General features: G+C 45.2%; 1 protein-coding gene across 2 annotated transcripts in view; it reads right to left on the bottom strand.

The window, feature by feature from the left end:
* Positions 1-19,455, bottom strand: part of LOC137437459 (zinc finger protein 385D) — a 952,094-nt gene that overhangs the window by 381,344 nt on the left and 551,295 nt on the right. The gene's annotated exons all lie outside the window — the stretch shown is intronic.

The raw sequence follows: 19,455 nt of genomic DNA, 5'->3' as shown, positions 1-19,455 counted from the left end.
TGATTTGTGAAATGCTTTGTGAAATGGTTGTATTTATACGTTTTACAAAATATACTTTTTGATATTTTTGTAATAAAAGGATGTAAAAGTCAAAGTCTCTCTCTCTCTCTCTCTCTCTCTGTCTCTCTCTCTCTCTCTCTCTCTCTCTCTCTCTGTCTCTCTCTCTCTCTGTGTCTGTCTCTGTCTCTGTCTGTGTCTCTCTCTCTCTCTCTCTCTGTCTCTCTCTCTCTCTCTCTCTCTCTCTCTCTCTCTCTCTCTCTTGTCTCTCTCTCTCTCTCTCTCTCTGTGTCTCTCTCTGTGTCTCTCTCTGTGTCTGTCTCTGTCTGTGTCTCTCTCTCCCTCTCTCTCTCTCTCTCTCTCTGTCTCTCTCTCTCTGTCTCTCTCTTTCTCTGTCTCTCTCTCTGTCTGTCTGTCTCTGTCTCTGTCTGTGTCCCCCTCTCTCTCTCTCTCCCTCTCTCTCTGTCTCTCTCTCTCTCTCTGTCTCTGTCTCTCTCTCTCTCTCTCTCTGTCTCTCTCTATCTGTCTGTCTCTGTCTCTGTCTGTGTGTGACTCTCTCTCTCTCTCTGTCTCTCTGTCTCTCTCTCTGTCTCTCTCTCTCTCTCTCTCTCTCTCTCTCTCTCTCTCTCTCGGAGGAAGGCTATGTCCGAGCGGTGGTGCTCCCGGACACGTTTTGCCCAATTTGCGCCATCTTGTGCGCTTCCCGCGCAGAGACTCAGGGCGCCTCCACCGTCATCCTCATCGGCGCAAGCTGAGTATCGGCCGACTCACCAAACCATTTTGATTTCTTTTATTTTATCATTCCCTTGTCTGTAATTGTGTCTGATGGAGGATCCTCAAATTAGGATATTAGCTTTTACATCACCTTTCATTTTTGTTGTACCCAATTTATTTTCATCAAATTCATTTATTGTGCATTTTATTCTTGTGTCGCGTTTCTTTGTTCTGTGGGCTTTGGATTCGACCCTGTGTGCTCGTACAGGTAAGACCTCAGTTCCTTCCCATCCCGCGCGCACCAAAGAAAGATTCCGCCAGGCCTCGAACCGCTGCCTAGGAGTTAACCGATCGGCTATTCGTCTGAGGCCGATGTTCATTGGCCACGGACACGACAATATGAATCTCAATACCAGTAAATGCCAAGTCATGATTGCATGTTTTTGAAGACTCCCGGCTAGAGGTGCCTAGTTTTCATATTGGAGACTCAGCTATTAATCAAACAGATTGTGTTAAACTGTTCGGCATCCATGTGCAAGAAAACCTGAAATGGGACACTCAAGTTCAGGCAATGTGTAAAACCTTCAACAGAAAACTCTACTTTTTGCGGCAACTGAAACATTCTAATATCCCTGTAGTATATCTACAGCATGTAAGACTACTTTGGAATATGCGTCACCCGCATCGTTTTGTGGCTTAACTAAAGCCCAGAAGGAATGTTTGGAGAAATTGCAACGGAAAGGATTTCGTATAATTCTCTCAAGTGACTTTTGTAGAACCAAACCTTATGCAGACATTTATCAGGTACTTATCATTCCTGTTCTTTCTGAGAGGCTCGAACAGCTCTCCCTCAATTTTGGTAATGCACTTTTAAAATCAAACATACACAGAGATTGGCTCCCCCCACCTAGGAACAATAACTAAAGGAACTCTGACATGTTATCTACTATTAGATGTCGAACCAACCGCTACAAGTGCAGCCCCATCCCCTTTTTAACCTCCCTTTTGAATAAGAATTGGATGAGGACCTTGTATTGTATTAATAAGTTTGATGCCTATTGTGTTTTGTTCGATTGTGTTTTTTTTTTCTTGGTTTGGACAGCAATTTTATCTTATTTATTTGCCATTTATGTCTGCACCATTTTTATTTTTTGTGTTTATCCCTGTAATATTTGTAAATTGACAAATTCAGCCTATGGCTGCGAAAGTCTTTTTAGAATAAACCAATTATTATTATTATTATTATTATTATTATTATTATTATTATTATTATTATGACTGAAGTTGACAACATTTCCGCAATCATCAGCGAAAAGCATATCATGGAGCAACATTTCTGTGATTCTTCCCTTGGCCTTCAGACCCTGCAAATTAAAGACACTACAGTCGGTGTGAAACTGGATCCTTACTCCCAGGTGCAATCTTCAAAGGCATCATGAAGCAGAGAGGAAAACACAATACTAAACAAGAAAAAGAGCAATCAGAGATTGCAAACCCTCGCCAGGATGTATTTTCAGTTTTTTTTAAGGCTTTTGTGTTAAAACAAATATGGCGGCCGAACCACGTGACCAATGACGTCATCATTATTTTTTTCCGAAACTAATTTATTCTTAGATTATGCTCAAGAAATTTCATCTTGATCGGATGAAGTTTTGTACTTATCGAATTATGACGTCATAATGGAGGCACCTATGACATCATCATTAACATATTTTATTCCCCATGGAGAGTTCTTTACAATGAGCCAGGTCTAAATTTTTTCTATTCAGCGCTTTCGGAGATTATAGAGGTGCAAAGTTTTTCGGTTTTCCCAAGATGGCGGCCGAACCACGTGACCGATGATGTCATCTTTTTTTTTTTTGTCCACCAGTTTATGCCGACATGGCACTCAAGAAATTGCATCGTGATAGGACGAAGTTTTGTACTTGTAGAATTATGACATCATAATATGAGGCACCTATGACATCATCATGAACATATTGTTACGGATTTGAGAATCATGTGTAATTGTTGTAAATATCACCCTCTGTAAGTGTAATGAATTCTTGTAAATATCTCCGGTTTGTGTGTAAAGGTCAAAGGTCGTCCTCTTAGTTAGTCCATATACATACACGTAGGCCACCATATACCCTTCTAAATAGTTATTTCCTTATTATGTGTATTAGTTTAAGGCTGTGTCTCCCATTAATTGACTCTGCATTGCACCGAATTGAAATAAGATAGATTCCCTTTCATTCCCTCAAAGCCTCTATTGCCAACTGCATTCGCCGCCATTGCCATGTGCTCTAACTCGGAGAAGAAGGTGGGAGGAGTCAACCAAGCGCCAGGAACAAGGCGTGGCTTTGCCGACACCTCATCAAGGGGGCGGGATCGGTGAGCCCTCGCGACCAATCCAGGCGAGGCGAGCTCACCGATGGGCGTTTCTAAAAGGCCGGCGGCTTGATCGCCACGCGCCTTATAAAAGGAAGTTGGGAGGGACTGCTTAAGCAGATGACCAAGGAAGCCCCCACGAGCAGATACAAAGTGCTTAAGAGTTCACCAAAAGCAGTCCACCGAGAGTGGAGTTGAGCCCAGTGGAGGAGGAGCGGCGGCGTTGAGGGACAAACCGCAGCTTCGAGACCTCAGTAGTCCGGCCCCCCTGTGACACGCAGCTTCGACCCGCTGCTACGCGGGAACCGATTGCTGTGGGATCGGTGGCCGTCGAGGTCGAGCCCGACGTCCCGTGCAGGAGCAAGCTCCAACCTGAACCTTCTTCCCCTTCCAGCCATTCGTGCCATTCATCCCTATCATCATCCCCCCGTGTAAGTCTGATTGTCCTCCGTCTTTTATGTTGTCCTGGGGTATACGTAAGTCTGTATAAGCTAGAAATTGCACTGTGTCTTCTGGTCCATCCATCTTTCTGTCTTTATTTTCGTATCTTTCCTTCTCCTTGGTTACTTTTGATTGTGTAAATAGTAGTAATAAATTCCTGTTCCTCCTTACTCTGCCTACTTTCCTTTACATCCGTTTCGCTTTAGTGATTTCCCCATTGGATACCTGTGGCACGATTTGGCCAACGCAATAAGAATCGGGTCAGTTACTTGCTAATGGTTCGTGCCGCGGCTGCTAATCCACTCGGCAATTAACATCTTGTCCGCGGTCGCGAACGGGGTTGCTCACCTGCCTCCCTGGAGGGAGCTGCGCAACTTCAGGACTCACGTCGGTCAGTCATAAACAAGGGGATTAATCCCCCCTTCTTAAGGGGAAAAAGACCGATGTAGAGATCCGTAACAAATTGGTGCCAGGAGCGAGATTCGGACCTGAAGCGCGCTTAACGCACTCGAAATTACGAGTGGCCCAAGATTTTATTTAATAACATCCAAATTTAAAATCGTGCCATGGATGCTCAAGGCGAGTGGATGCCGGTGGGAGAATTAGAGGGTTTAGAGTCGACCCAGGACCCCAGGGAAATGTATATGGGGGAGAGAGAGGAGAGCAAGGAGGATGTGGTTGCGGGGGTGTCAGGTGCACAAGATGGCGCCCTCGCGCACATGGTTGCAGAGGCACAAAATGGCGGCGCCGCGGAGGTCGAGCCTGCGGTGGCGGCTGGGGACGCTGTGCAAATCGGGTTTGACCTCAGATTATTCCTGACCCAACTGGATGCAAAAATGGTCAAGATGGGTGAACGATGGGGAAACCAATTAGAGGGCATAACTGCCCAAGCCAAAGAAATAACTGAGGGACTGGTGAGGGACAGAGCCGCATGCGAGGTAAGGGAAGCGGAGAAGGACAGAGACCGCAGGTTGAGCGAGCAGGTCCCACGGGTGCACGAGGAGGTAACGCGACTCGAGGAGCGCAGTTTGAGTGAGTCGGAGAAAAGCACAGGTAACTGGACCGGGGTAGACATCGCGACCCGGGGTATGGAAAAGCCGGCGACCGCTGAGGTAGAAGAGGGAATTTTAATACAGCCAGCAGTCGTCGAGGTGCGTAAAGAAAAAGTAGTGGGTATAGTTGAAATTGTAGAGGCAACAGACTTAGAAGAGCAACAGTTGGAGGAAGGAATGGATTATGTGCAAAGTCTGAATTCATACCTTGATGCCGTGCTTAATCCTTATAAAGATTTGCAGGTGTTGGTGCAGGGAGGAAGAAGAACCCCGAAGGTGAGTCGTTCTGTATATTGTGCGGGGAGATTTTGTAGAAGAGTGTTTGGCGCGAAGAGTATTGTCGCGCGTTTGGGATCGAGAAAGCACCCGGGCGTTGGTGGGAGGTCCGTGGGGAGTGGTGAGAGTGGAAATGGCACGCGTGTGAGGAAAAAGTGTGCGTCAAAGAGTGAGCGTGTTACAAAGTGTGGGAGTGATACCGAGTGCGAGAGAGAATGCACGACAGAGTGTACGTGCGAGGGTGAGAGTGACCCGGAGAGTGAGTTGGTGGAGGAGCGGGTGCGAGAATGCACACCTGGGATGAACGGCAAGAGTGTGCGAGAAAGCACACCTGAGTTGGTTGTGGCGCAGGTGTGGGAGAGCCCATGGAAGCGCGTGAGTGGGTGGATGCGAGAGTGCACACCCATGGTGAGTGTTACGGAGGACGTAACGGAGGAGAAGTGTGCGAACGACGAGGGTGCACGAGAAAGGTGTGGAACGGAGGTGTGTGTGAGGAAAGAGTGTGCACCGAGGAGTGAGTGTGCTGTCGAGAGTGAGAGTGAACGCACGACAGAGTGTGGTGGTGAGAGTGACATGGAACACGAGTTAGTTGTGACAGGTGAGAAAGAATGTACACCTGGAATGAAAAGATGCACACCTGGAATGGTTGAGCACGTGTGTGAATGTACACCTGAATTGGTGTTGGCGCAGGTTGCGAGAGGGCACATGGAAGCGCGTGATTGGGTGTGAAAAAGAGTGCACACCCGTGGTTGTCACAGAGGATGTGACCGAGGAGTGGGTGCGAAGAGGTGTGTTGATGAGGTGTGCGAACGACGAGTGTGTTCCAAGGTGTGCGGTGGTCAGGTGTGTGACGAGGTCTGAGCGAAATGAGTGTACCTGGGTGGTGTGTAAGAGAAGGTGCAATGACGAAGTGTATGGAGACACCTGGATGTGTGAATAAGGAACGGAACGCGTGGTGTGAGCATGCAAGTGAAGCATCGACATTAACCGGGTTAGCAGTTAGGGCGACGGATAGCCGAGGCGAGCACTCGGGGCGCGGTGCGCTTTGTTGGATGCGAGGCCTGGCGCGGGTCGGTGCTGCATCACTTCTCTTCGAAGTGTCGCGCCCGATTCTGGCCTGGCTCCGCCCCGCACGGTCGAGTCCGGGCCTTGTCGGGCAAGGTGACCGGTCCGGTTCAGGAGCAGGTGGGAGGAAGCGGACGGTGCCCCCTCGTGGGGGAGGGGTTCCGACCGGGCGAGATTGAGCCATCGGGCCGGAGGCCGCAAGGGTCCGCGCCGAGATGGTGCGTGGAATCTCGGCCCGACCAAGCCGCCTCCCCTGAACCGAATGCCGGACGGATTCAACCTGCAGGCGACCAAACCACCCGAATTCATTGCTCGGCTTTGCGAAACCGAGTTTTAATGAGGTAACGACGCACCGAGGCTCAGATATAGTGGACTGTGATGATGATAGTATTTTGGATTCGAAATTTTGGAATAGTGAATGGGATTGGTAGAAGAATTGGTAGTGATTGGAAAATTTTTGATTGGCTGGAAATTGGACGGGCCAAATTGATAGTAGAAGATGCCCGATGTGGTGGGATGGCAACTCTGCCATCCCTCACAACGGGGCACATGAGCAATAGTTTTATGGGGTTTGGCAGTGAAAACTAGCCCGGGAGGGTTAGGATAATGTATAGGGACCTAGAGATGACCATAGGTAACGGTACAGGTAAGTAGCGACATTGGACAGGTAGTCGGGGACATAGAGAGGTTAGAATGGTTGTTAATGACGTGGGATGTGCTTAGTTTAAAGGGGCGACTGGGAAGCGCGAGTTTTAGCAGGGCACCAGGTAGATCAGATGATGCCGTGTGTTTGAGAATCGAAAGTGTATTCGGAAGTGTATTGTGAAAAGTGTGAGGTGATTGTGAGTTGTATTGAGCGTGAAAGTGTATGGAGCAGCGCATGAGGAACAATTGTGGGTGTGCATTGTATTGAATGATTGAAGAAGCCTGGGAGGAAGAAGGGTGCAGGTGGCACCAGGGGTGATTGCACAGGTGTGCAAGTGAACAGGTGTATGGAGCAGTGTATGAGTTAGTAATGGTGATTGAGTGTTGTGTTGGGCAAATGGGCCTGGGAGGAAGGAGGGTGCAGGAAGCACCAGGTGTAGGAGTGATTGCACAGGTGTGCAAATACCTGTGCAAATACAGGTGTATGAAGAATGGTTGTGTGGAATACATGGAGTACGGAATATATGGAGTATGGAATGGATGGTGTGGAGTGAGTATGGTGGAAACTGTGGAGTGGAGTGGATGATGCGAAGGTGTGTATGGGGAGGATGGACCCCATCACGAATACCCGGGGAGGGTAGTGTAAGAGTTAGGTAGAGGGAGTAGGTAAATTGTGGTTGGATATTGGCGTCTGTGGTGCGTGGTGGAAGAATGGTGTTTGGATGGGTGCATTAGTGACGTGGAAATGGCTGGGCGTGTGGCCTGTTAGTGTGTGTAGTTAAATGGGCACTCCGCCACTGTGAGGATGTCGGCCAGGTGAGGCCGCAGGTGGGCTCTGGGAGCCGTTAGAGTTGTGGATGGGGCCCAAGGATCCGGAGGACGGACCCGGGTAGCCCAGTGCCATAGGGCACCAAGTGGGGAGAGCGCCAGAGGGCCTTCCCCAAGTAGATAGGTTAGGGTAAGGAGCAGGTAAGCTCGGAGGCAACTGCAGTGGTGGAGGTGTGCAGGTGGGTAGACCTGCTGGGAGAGCCACACGACCCAGTCCTGAAATTGTGCAAAGGCACAGGGAGTTGAATCGGGGAGAGTGAGATCCCAAATTGATGAAGCACCACAGTTTGGTCAATGGGAATTTGGTTCTTAAAACCGCATAGAGTAAGATTGCCAATGGATTGGCAGGGAAAGACCCTGGGTAGGGTAAAGTGTGTTAGTGTCATTTAGAAGGTAGATAGGATGGAAATCTCCTTGCACCATCTACATCCACTCACCTGAGGTGACGACGGTGCTCCACACCATGCCATGGTTTGTTGTTGTTATTTTTTTTGTGCAAATGTTTGGATTGTGAGACGCATCATGACGTGGGTGTGACATTGTGCTTTATTGTTCCATCTCTTCCTCCTTAAGAGGGATTGATGATGAATTGGTGATGGCAAATTTGGATTAGAGGGATTGTGGTGACGAATTTGGTATTAAGGGAAATATGGGGAAGACGAGACAGTAGTGACGAATTGGTAAGGGTGTAGATTTTTGTACATACTGGGGTAAGGGCAAGGGTAGAGTAGGTAACAGGGGGGGTGACGTACGGTAGGGACGAACTTTTCTCCGCTCAGTCTCCAGACGCACCTCACCTTGCATTGCCTTTATTGATGTGTACCCTTGTGACCTTACCCCTCGTGATCCTGCCCTCTCTGTCTTCCTTCCCCGACCCATGGATCGTGCTCTCTGGGCACCGAGCGGAGCGTGCGGGAGTCCGCCATTGTGTGCCCGAACCCACGCAACCAGCTGCTTGCATCGATGCACCACTTATGGACCACATGTCTGTGGCTGAGCACCACTCATGGACCCCACGGGTTGGGGCATGGCCCCTTTGCTGGAACCGGCCACGATGGCCCAGGATCTTGCTTGTGGACCTCGGTGATGTGGCACCTATGCCACACAGGTGAACCACCCATAGTCGGCCCCTGTGGGCCATAAATAAAAAATGGACATGTTTGTGCATTTTTTTTATTTCCACCAAATAGGCAGCAAAACATGAAGTTGACAACATCAAGAAGAACATTGGCCAGCAGAGGGAGCCGAAGAACAAGACCCCAATAGGGGTTTGTTTATTTTTATTATGAACTGGTGACTTGCACCGGATGGTGCGTTTTTGGTGCTTTATGGTGCTCGTTGTTGGTGCTGGTGCGTCGTCGCAGCGCAGGCTGTCTCCCCCCCCCAACCCCCCCTGAAAGAACAATCGCAAGTCCTGGGTTGCGTTTTGTAAATAGTCCAAGTAGCGTCACTTGTAAATAATGCTCCCCACCGTTCATGTTTAGTTTGAAAACCATTCAGCAATTCGGTTATCTGTGGGCGTGAATCTGTTAGGTAGGGTGCAATGCAGCAGAGGGACATATTTATTCGTGTTTTAAAACTGTCACACTCAGGGTCAGGTTAAATGTAGAGGGAACTACACCTACTTGTCACACTAAGTTAAAGTTTTATAGGCCCGAGGCCGTGCCTGGCGGATGAGGGTGCAGTGTTACGGATTTGAGAATCATGTGCAATTGTTGTAAATATCACTCTCTGTAAGTGCAATGAATTCTTGTAAATATCTCCGGTTTGTGTGTAAAGGTCAAAGGTCGTCCTCTTAGTTAGTCCATATACATACACGTAGGCCACCATATACCCTTCTAAATAGTTATTTCCTTATTATGTGTATTAGTTTAAGGCTGTGTCTCCCATTAATTGACTCTGCATTGCACTGAATTGAAATAAGATAGATTCCCTTTCATTCCCTCAAAGCCTCTATTGCCAACTGCATTCGCCGCCATTGCCATGTGCTCTAACTCAGAGAAGAAGGTGGGAGGAGTCAACCAAGCGCCAGGAACAAGGCGTGGCTTTGCCAACGCCTCATCAAGGGGGCGGGATCGGTGAGCCCTCGCGACCAATCCAGGCCGAGGCGAGCTCACCGATGGGCGTTTCTATAAGGCCGGCGGCTTGATCGCCACGCGCCTTATAAAAGGAAGTTGGGAGGGACTACAAAGCAGATGACCGAGGAAACCCTCACGAGCAGATACAAAGCACGTAAGAGTTCACCAAAAGCAGTCCACCGAGAGTGGAGTTGAGCCCAGTGGAGGAGGAGTGGCGGCGTTGAGGGACAAACCGCAGCTTCGAGACCTCCGTAGTCCGGCCCCCCTGTGACACGCAGCTTCGACCCGCTGCTACGCGGGAACCGATTGCTGTGGGATCGGTGGCCGTCGAGGTCGAGCCCGACGTCCCGTGCGGGAGCAAGCTCCAACCTGAACCTTCTTCCCCTTCCAGCCATTCGTGCCATTCATCCCTATAATCATCCCCCCGTGTAAGTCTGATTGTCGTCCGTCTTTTATGTTGTCCTGGGGTATAAGTAAGTCTGTATAAGCTAGAAATTGCACTGTGTCTTCTGGTCCTTCCATCTTTCTGTCTTTATTTTCGTATCTTTCCTTCTCCTTGGTTACTTTTGATTGTGTAAATAGTAGTAATAAATTCCTGTTCCTCCTTACTCTGCCTTCTTTCCTTTACATCCGTTTCGCTTTAGTGATTTCCCCATTGGATACCTGTGGCATGATTTGGCCAACGCAATAAGAATCGGGTCAGTTACTTGCTAATGGTTCGTGCCGCGGCTGCTAATCCGCTCAGCAATTAACATCTTGTCCGCGGTCGCGAACGGGGTTGCTCACCTACCTCCCTGGAGGGAGCTGCGCAACTTCAGGACTCACGTCGGTCAGTCATAAACAAGGGGATTAATCCCCCCTTCTTAAGGGGAAAAAGGCCGACGTAGAGATCCGTAACAATATTTTATTCCCCATAGAGAGTTCTTTACAATGAGCCATGTCTCAATTTTTTTTCTATTCAGCACTTTTGGAGATATAGAGGTGCAAGGTTCTTAGGTTTTTCCAAGATGGCGGCCGAACCACGTGACCGATGACGTCATCATTATTTGTTTCCTCCCCCAGTTTATGCCGACCTTGCACTCAAGAAATTGCATCTTGATTGGATGAAGTTTTGTACTTGTCGTATTATGATGTCATAATGGAGGCCTTGGGACGAGAGAGTTAAAAATTGGGCACAGTCTATTCCAGGACAAGGCCAATATGTGTGTAAAGTATGGCGATGCTATGTGCAACGATGTAGACGTAGTACTGCGCACAAACAGAGAGACAGACGGATAGACAAACCAACCAACCAACATACTTGCCGGAATCTATTCCGGCAAGTAACAAACGGACTCAAATGCAATACCCTCTCCTCTGGCGAGGGTAATAATCGGGCAACTTGGACACAGCTTTGCTTTGTGCCGTTGGTAACAGGAAATGACTCAGAAGTGCATCCACTGTCCCTTACTCAAGCAACTATGCCGTCGTGGAAGGATCTGATGATGTTCAGCAACTTAGTTGGACAGCTGCCGACCTTGTGCAACAGCTTGCACAGGCCTTCTCTACTGACCAAATCAAATGCTTTTGTGAGGTCAATGAAGACCATGTTTAGATCGCGATGTTGTTCTCTGTTTTTTGGCTTTCTGGGGTGGTGCTGTTGACAATTGTTGGCGACATGTGATAAAGAATGATGCGGGCAAGTATTTTCCCAGCAATAGATAGTAGGTCCATGGCACGGTAGTTGTCAACACATGACTGATCACCTTTGCAATTGTACAGGGGAACAATTGTGGCATTTATGAAGACCTAGGGTACTGACTCCTCACTCCAGATGGTATTGTATGTAGAGTTTTGTCAGTCGGGTGACGAGGTTGGCACCACCAAACTTGAAAACCTCGGATGGGATACCATCGTCACCAAGGGCCTTTCCAGATGGCATCTCTTTGATAGCTCAGGTGGTCTCGATTGTAGTCGAAGGGCGAGCAAGGTCTTCTAATATAGGCTGCTGGGGAAGAGAGTCAATGGTCGCATCCAATATGAAAGAGGGGGAATTGAGGACACCATTAAAGTGTTTAGTGTAGCACTCCAGGATCGTATTTTGATCTATGATGAGGTGTTGGTCGTCTGAGCTATGGGGTGCAGCGATACCATGAGAAGACGGTCCATAGACTGACTGCCTTTGGGCAAAGCATAGAAGTGCTTGAAATTCTATCGATTGCCTCCTGAATTTCTTCTGCTCTTGCTACCCACCGGCTGTCTTTCATGGAACGTAGTCTTGACTGTGGGAGTCTCCCATGTTGCAGGTAAGAGGAGTGTTTGCTCACCGAGCCTCTATCGTCAATCCAGCAAAGATGAGCTGCATGCATGGAATTAAGTAAACTGTTTATCTGGGAGGCCTTCTCGTTGAACCAGTCTCTGTGACTACGCTTAACAAAACCGAGTATGTCAGAAGCTCCCCTGAAGGTGATGTCTTGTAAAATGGCCCATCCCAATTCGGCATTGGTCGTATTTTAATATACGACTTGGATTAATAAAGTCTCCATATGTACTTCAAACAAAATTAAATGTAGAAATTTGATAATTTTCATGACGTGCCAGATATGTACGCATATGTGGTCCAATAACTCACATGAAATATTTCTGAAACGTGATAATATTGACTTCATAAGAACCAGCGGAACCTAAGCTTTAATTTAGTACCTCATTTGTATGGTAAGCTCAAACGGTACCCAGGTGATGATCCTGGCAGTTGGGAATCACTCAATTGTTTATGAGTTAAGATTATAACTTCAAATAATATAGCTTTTACAAGTACATAATATATCTGTGTGTGTGTGTTTGTATATATGTGTGCATGTATATGTATGTATGTGTTGATATAAATATATGTAAATTATATGTACTCGTATATATGTATATGTATGTGTGGGGTGTGTGCGCTTGTGCATGTGCACGCACGTGTATTGTTATGTCTGGCTTCCTTCTTGTGCAGTAATTGTTGTTTATTTTGATTACTGCATTAATGACCCGACAAATTACCAAAGTATGAAACATGGAAATGTTGTGCGATGCGAATCGACCACAGACGTGTTGTGAGGGTACCCCTAAATATTGAGCCAAAATGACAAGTTCATCCCAACTTATGCTATGTTAACATTTGATTTCATGTTCAGGATACTCAAGGGCATCAGAAAAATATACTGTCGGGTGGTTGTGGGGGTCGGGCCTACATAATGTAACTTGTATTTATGTGACACAAGCTTGTATTTTTATAATTGTTCATTATTGCATGGAAGCTTGCACCATTTAGTCGATCATTCCTGTGTAATATATGACACATTCACTTACATAATTTGTTGAGCATATTCACATAATATTAGACGTCCATATTTACACAAGCCTCCCTCGTATTTTTATTGAACTCACTTAACAATTTCCTTCACCGACACATCCTTGAATCCATATCCCATTGCATCTGCAGTGCAAGCAGGTTTTTTGGGACAAAGCAAAAGACTTACTCTGGCAAAAGATTCAATGAGAGTTATACATCCCTGAGATTGCACTACCAAATGAGAGAAACTAATACCTATTCGAGTAGCGATCTTCAACAAAGTGGTTCAATTCAATGCTTCACAAACCTCATTAGAAATTAGAACAGTCCATTGATAATGTTGCAACCTTGTCATCGAGATTCGGTAATTAAAAATAGAAAAACAGAGAAAGCAAGTTGAAAGTTAATAACGCGATGATTTTAAATGAGATTTTGCTCTCCTGCAACTCAAACAGAGAAAAGCCAAGGCTGCAAGTTGTCTCTCAGATAAAAAAAACCCCATAATTTATTGCCTTACTGTTGCCAACCAAAAGTTGGCAGCTTTATTGAGAAGGTTATCTTTCTGGTCTTCCATCGGGTCAAAATGCCATTTTCCGTGTCATGTTTTGTTGTCAAACCAAATATTTCTGATGCGTTGTTTTTCTTCCTCATACCCTCTTCTTTTCACCACATTTTGCAAAAAATGTCAATTTTACAAATGGTTTTGTCAATCTCTTCGTGGCTTGCGCACAACTGGTTGACATGTCAAAACTCTGCATCACAGCTTGTGGCAGCCTCTTGTGCTGAGAAATACAGTTTGTGGGTAGATTCTAGCTTAGCTTGGGAAATCTGTCACTATGCTGTCCAATATACCATTATTTTAACTTGCAGTCTGAATGAAACTACACTTTATTGACGATTTCATCTCGTGCCCAACACTGGAATGATTCATTTTGCCATTTCCCATAACACCACAATGTTTTGACAATAACTTTTTAAGTAAGGCAATATTGATGCATAAATCTTGCTTTCACCATTTTTACCAAGGAGATCATACTAATGAGGAATGTGTGAACAAACACAGCTATTAATCCCAAATAAAGTCATGACTATGTCTGAAGTATCCCACACACATCCTAATGTCAATGGGGCTGCTCAAATATTTTAATATGCGGCCCATTTATCAGTGGAAGCTACATTGTAGTTTCTAGGTCGGGATTCCACTGGGATTTTCTTTTCTAGCCAACCACTTTTTTAATGTTTAGCCAAACAAGGTTATTTTTGTCACTTTTTTTTTTTTTTGCTTGTGAGATTTGAATTGCTGATTTCATGAAACTTGGACTTATTCATCTCATGTCGTTTGATTTCCTTTCTGATTGGTGACCAGGATAGGGCTGGCAGGATAGTGTAGACTGTAGAGGTATGCAGATACTCCTCCGAGCTGTCTTCCTTGTGACTTGCAGGCAGGGCAATTCATCATTGGGCATGCCGTCTCTCAGATGGACATTAAACTGGGTGTCCTCTCTTGTCAGCATTAGTTGGTGGGCACTAAATAACCCATGATGTAAAAATATAGAATGTGATGCTGAGGCGGCAGCAAATGTAATTTATAGACAGGGCAATATTGTGTGTGCCAACACTTAGAGAAGTCACAAAAAGCGTGTCACACGTGTGCGAAAGGCCATTACGATCAGTGTGTGCCAGCCATGGTGATGCAGTGTGCTGTGACTCCGGAAGTGGCAAGAGAGATATTTTCATTGGGACCACTACATGGGCAGGATGGCCTGGGGGGAGGACTCCGCCAAGGAAGAATAGAAGGACGAGAAGCGGATCAGGGAGGAATTTGTGAAGCAGAACATTATTGTGGATGTCTCTGAAGAAATTTAGTATTGTCGCGTCGACCCTGAAGTGAAGACCTCAGGGAGACGGATGACCAATGAGCCTTACCTCTGAGGCGTATACCCAAAAATATGGTGGTGTTATCTTTTTGGCGCACACGGGGGAGGGATAACGAGGTCCTTACCTGAACGGATGGACACAACGGGGGTTTATCCAAAACCACGAACACAGGAACGAAACAAGACAAAAAATTGAAAGTCAAAAAAATAATGATTTAATGAAAATAATGCAAGCAATTAAAAGGAAGGTGCAGTAAACTAAAATTCCTAAATGAGGGACCCTCCATACGGACTCAAAGACACGACGGGGGAATGACAAAGAAAAGAAAATGTGTTTGTGTGGTGTGTTGGCCAGTACTTAGCCTGGCTTCCTCAAAGAGCCCGCGAAAACCTGGTGGTCGTCGAATGGGTCCCGAGTCACTGCACAGGAAAACGCACGATGGTGCGAAGTCGCACCACAGCCAGCCGCCGGCGCGAGGCAGCGGGTAGGATCACCTCCCTCGGTCCTGCATGTTCAGCTGCACCGAGCTCAAACCATCTCTCAGGCGCACCCAGCACGAAGCGCAACACGATCGCATCCTTCATCGGTGACCAGGCATGAAGAGACGAAGAGGGCGAGAGAGCAAGAGAGACCACCTCCGACCAAGCCAGAACCACAAGAGAGAGAGCGATTTAAAATGCTGCTACTCACCATTAAGCCCAGGACAGAGAGAAAGAGAAAGAGAAAGAGAGAACAATGGCGTTCCCTTCACTTTTTCCTCTCTCGTGGCCCGATGGCGTCATTCCTTGACCAATGGTGCAGCACCGTCGCATCACCCCATCGTTACCCAACCAATCCTCGTTCGGGGTGTGACCTCATGGCCATTCTTGACCGCCCACCGAAAATGTTCGGGGGCAGGGCTCCATGGCTGATCGGCCAATGTTCGGGTTTCTGTCGGGCTCGTCGGTGTGGTTATGGCAATGTGCCGATTGCATGGCTGGCCGAGTGAATTTTACAAGAACAAAGGGAAAAATCACAGGTGCAATTACACACTGGGGATTATTCTTAAGCCCTACCTAATTAGCATAGCTCCACCTCTCGTATGGAGACACATATACGATCTTACCGGACAGTCGGCCTAACTTAGATACATGAAAATTCTTCTTCTTCACGACAAGCTAATCTATACAATTCTATCTCGACTAAGATATTTCATTACCTAACCCCACACACGTAACAGTATTAACCCAAGCTTGTATCACACTGTTTTTGGAGAGGGGAAGAAGCAACCTCGGATATACAGGAGAGGTCCACATGCAAGGAGTGCAAAGAAGCGCTTTGAGTGTGAAGAAGAATTAAAGGGTTTAGTTTGTAGTGAATATGGGGGGAAAAGTTGCAGGAGATAGACAATTCGGAACAGACCAAGCAAATCAAAAGACAGAAAGAGGAGAATTGGGTCAAGCAAACTTATATACAATCATGAGAAATAAAGAGCTAAACCTAACCCAGTTTAGGCACCACAGATCACACTTATACAAACTAAGTTTGGCAGGCAGAGAATTTCCTTTGTCTATAATGTGCATGATATAGGACTCAATGCAGCCTGCTTTTGAAAGCCAGGAGCGAGACGACAATAGTCAGTGACAAAATGAGTCCAAATACCGAGTAAACCAGAGATGAGTGGCCCCTCAACCAGTCCTTGTGACTCTCTGTCGTTTCCACATGAGTCCTCCTGGTCTGGCCTGCATCCTCTCTCCATGCCCTTAAAAGGTAAGACTAGAACGGCACTATTCGACATTGCGACCTCGACCGATATGCCTCCGCCCACATTTTCACATAATTACACATACTTGTACCAAGTTTGATTTAAATCCTTTCAGCTGCTCTCAAGTATCACATTTTAACTTGACATGACCTCTGACCTTTGACATTTGATGCCAAAAACTAATCAGTTCATCTATTCATCATAATCTATACTTTTACCAAGTTTGTTCAAAATTACACATCACATCACTGGTTCACAAGTTAGTGCAGTAACAGAATTTTTACTGAACGGGACCTCTGACATTTGACCTTTGACCTCTTGACCCCATAATCTAGTTGGTTTATCTTTACATCATTATACATAATTTTACCAAGTTTGACTTTGTATCCTTCAGCCATTCTTAAGTTAATGTGTTAACAAAAACCTATAGACGCACAGACAGCCAGACGGATAACCCAAAAACAAAATGCCTCTGATGATTCGTCGGTGGAGGCCCAAATAAGTGTTCAAGCCATCTCCTTCCCGTGCATGTGTCGTCAATTCCAGCTCATTTGGGCAACTTTAGGGAACTTTGGGAAACGGTAAAGAATAATAACTGAACGCAGCGCACTATGAGACCATTTCGCAATTTTACAAGATGAAAGGTCCTGGCACCAAGGCATACCGTGTTAACGGAGCTTCAGACATGACAATACTTTTGAAAACACTGACAAACATGTGAAAATATGCAAAAGTTTTCTCACAAATTTATGACCTAGTGAGAAAAGAATCTCAATCGAATCCATTTTAAATTCAGGCTGTATCACAACAAAGTGTGAAAAAGGTCAAGGGGTGTGAATACATTCTGAAAGGCACTATATATATATATATATATATATATATATATATATATATATATATATATATATATATATATATGATGCAGAATAATAAATTGGGTTAATTCATTTGTACAAGGAAAATTCATAATTAACTTTACCTGATCGATTAATCTCAAATAAATTGCCATTATATTTTTGCTAAATTTATTTTCTTTGAGCCAGATGGTTATTGATTTTGTATTTTGCTAATTCTGTGAGCTTCAGCTCAGTGAATGTCTGTCTCAGATAATGTGCAATTTAGACTCGCTGTAAATGTACAAGCAATATTTAATATTAATTAGCCAAATTTCTAAAAAGTCCTGCTATTTTTTTAAAAACTGCTCAACACATGACTTGTTTTTTTTTCTTGAGAATGTCTGTCGAAATCACTTGATTGGCAATTGCTTCACATTTTATGTAGTTTGACAGCAAGACATTTTGCAGACAAAAAAATCGAATATTCCACAAATTGCCAATATTCAGTTGCTTCAAACCATTTGCACATGCACTGCTCACAAAGATAGACAATGCATTTTACTTTGGGTGTACGACGAAGTCAGCGTTTCTTATTCACAATTAAGAGCACAAACAGGTCTGCAGAAGGTAAGATTGAGCACAATCAGACTCCATAATGAACATTCTACCTCACATTTTCAAGGTTGTATAACATTATTAGCCGCGTCGCAGACGCTGCTCATAGAGTGCCCTCTGCTGTTGTTATTGTTGTTGTTCTTCTTCTTGTTCTTCTTGTTCTTGCAGAGAAGACAAAACCTCAAAGCTCCACCCATTCTGGGAACCATAGCTCCACCCATTCTGGGAGAGCCTTCATATAAACAAATATCCACCATTTTATTAACTCGCATAGCTTTGAGGCCTGTTTTGTAGGCCCGTGGTGTCTTCCTCTCTCACACAGTTTTATTTGAAATCAAATTCGATATATCATTTCATTTTTCACAGTCGCTAACATAGTTTTAGACTCGGTTGAAAAAAAACTGGAAGAAAATCGGATGAAAGTTGCCCTTTATAGAACTAAATGAATTCTCAAAGGCCTGTAACTTCAAGTCCATTGAGATATATATTTTTTAAATCGCGGCATGGTCAGTCATACACCGCCCGAAATAAGAGACGGGAAAATGCCGAGATACAGTATATATATTTTGTTTAAATCGCGGCATGGTCAGTCATACACCGCCCGAAATAACAGACGGGAAAATGCCGAGATATATTAAAAATTCGTCCATTTGATGACAATCGTCACGATGAAATATTTAATTTATACGTCGTCACAATAATGTGGAGAGAGGAGCATAGCTTCGTTCACGTGTCGCCACACACGGGAAATTGCCGAGATTTTTTTTTTTTTAATCGCGGCATGGTCAGTCATACACCGCCTGAAGTAACAGACGGGAAATTGCCGAGATATATTTTCACTTTGCACAAAAATAACATCAAGTAATCGAATCAATAGGAATGTCCTGTGCCTATAACATCGACGTTATAGGCACAGCTGCATCTAGGCATTGTGTAACATCGACGCGGCTTTTGTTTTAATTAAAACTTTTTGTACTTGTTCTTTGCATCAATACCACTTATCGTGGAGCAATAGCCTTGATCATACCATGATGTGATCAAACTTCTTAAATATGAGTTCTTAAAAACTATGTCACACCATTCAGTAACAATAATGTACAATTTACAATGTGCTATCTTAATGCAGTACACCATGATGAAGCTTACTTATTTGCGACAGAATCAAATCCATCCCTTGGAAATTATACGAGTCAGAGTCTAACAGGGAAGAGCGAGGGTAGTCTATATGAAATGACTGTAAATAGTAGGCTGGTCTGATGCAAGCATTACAAAGGATCCAAGATGTTTGACTGTGTACATTGGCCATCTCATGACAACACAGGCTCTAATTAATCAGGCAGTTTAAATATTTACCTTGATTCACCAACAGCAGGACATCACTTTTTTGCCATATGTTAGCAGTAAGGAATAATATAACCGCTGGAGCTTTCAAAGAAGGCTATCATTTCTTGCCAAACTTCCAAAGACGGATTACTTATAATGCAATGCAGCCATGAGATTTCTCTTGTTTTTATTCCCCTTTCAAAAATATAGTGCAGTTTACGCAGTAGAATAATGAACTGCAGGATTGATGGAATGTGTCAATAAAGCTCTTCATCAAATA

This window comes from Myxine glutinosa, chromosome 1, assembly GCF_964187855.1.
Source record: "Myxine glutinosa chromosome 1, kmMyxGlut1.1, whole genome shotgun sequence".
In the NCBI taxonomy this organism is placed as follows: Eukaryota; Metazoa; Chordata; class Myxini; order Myxiniformes; family Myxinidae; genus Myxine; species Myxine glutinosa.
Note: the sequence above shows the minus strand (reverse complement) of the source record. Positions and strands in the feature narration are given on the sequence as shown.